Genomic DNA, 1404 nt, shown 5'->3' on the forward strand with positions numbered 1-1404 from the left:
TGTTATAGCCATTTTCAGGGACCTTAACAACTTCAATGTCCGTAAGGCTCGTAACATGGCTTTACTATTGCTTGCTTTAGAGTCAGGAAGTCTTAAAAGAAAGTTTCAAATTACCCTGATCAAAACAAGATGGAGGCAAGTTCTAACCTGTTAGAACAAAGACAGTGGAAGAACACTGCCCCTTCCATAAATAGTCCTTCCCTTTTTAGCCTATTGCTTAAATAGAAAGACAACAGGAATGAGAGAGCTGACTCTCTTGTACAGGGAGAACTTGTCTCTGCCCTATCTGTGGAGTAGACTTTATATACTTTCTAAGTAACTCTCACTTTCAGTCTTTTGTTGTTGTTGTTGTTTTGAGACAGTCTTACCCATTTGCTCTGAGTAGAGTGCCATGGTATCATAGCTCACAACCACCTCAAACTCTTGGGGTCAAATGAGTCTCCTGTCTCAGCCTCCCAAGTAGCTGGTACTACACCCACACTGCACCAGCTTTTCTGTTGTTGACTCACTCCTGAATTCTTTCTTGCACCAAGCCAAGGATCCACTTGGATCTGCAGTGGCTGCCTTAAGTCGGAGTCACTTTCCTGCATGAATAGCAGCAAAGACTAGCAAGCAACAAAGGATGTTTCCAATTTAAATTTAGTCACCAGGAATTCTGCTTGGGTCATTAAAAACCATATGCTTAAACTACAGGATTTCATTCTCTGATTTGCCCAATTGCTTTGGGCAGTGGGCCTTGAGATGAACAATGTGGAGATGCTATAGGAATCCCTAAAACATTTACATTATTTTTTTTTGAGACAGAGTCTCAAGTTGTCCTCCTGGGTAGAGTGCCATAGCATCACAGCTCACAGCAACCTTCAACGCCTGGGCTCAAGCGAGTCTCCTGCCTCCGCCTCCCAAGTAGCTGGGACCACAGGCGCCCACCACAACACTTGGCTATTTTTTGGTTACAGCCATCATTGTTGTTTAGCAGGCCCGGGCTGGATTCAAACCTCCCACCTTAGGTGTATGTGGCTGGCACCTTAGCCACTTGAGCCACAGGTGCCGAGCCCATTTACATTATTTAAATTAGCAATGATGTTGGCCACAGAGAGAGATAGCTCTCTAGGTCCTGGGAACTTCTGCAAAATCTTTATCCTAGGTCCCTGAAATATTTGTGGATGCAACTTTAGAACAGTTTGCTAATCTATTAATAATATTCAGTGTTTCTGAATTAAGTATGATCCTTATCTGATGCAGCCTGAATATTAGTGACACCAACCTACTAAATTCTGGACATTATGGCACATGGCTCCTTTGCAGGACCTAGAGTACAGCTTCCTAACAGTGCTGGGTATTATGTCACACCCATGTGAAAAAGCACACCCATTTTGTGCTATTCCTAAAAGCACTGGTGGTCCT

General features: G+C 43.4%; 1 non-coding gene across 1 annotated transcript; it reads right to left on the reverse strand.

The window, feature by feature from the left end:
- LOC111727049 lies at positions 1-132 on the reverse strand. The gene has a single exon (XR_002774688.1). It is a non-coding gene; the product is annotated as a small nucleolar RNA SNORA33 (small nucleolar RNA).
- Between the last annotated feature and the right edge of the window lie 1272 nt (positions 133-1404).

Source organism: Otolemur garnettii, unplaced genomic scaffold, assembly GCF_000181295.1.
Source record: "Otolemur garnettii isolate 467f Iridium unplaced genomic scaffold, OtoGar3 scaffold00091, whole genome shotgun sequence".
Taxonomy (NCBI): Eukaryota; Metazoa; Chordata; class Mammalia; order Primates; family Galagidae; genus Otolemur; species Otolemur garnettii.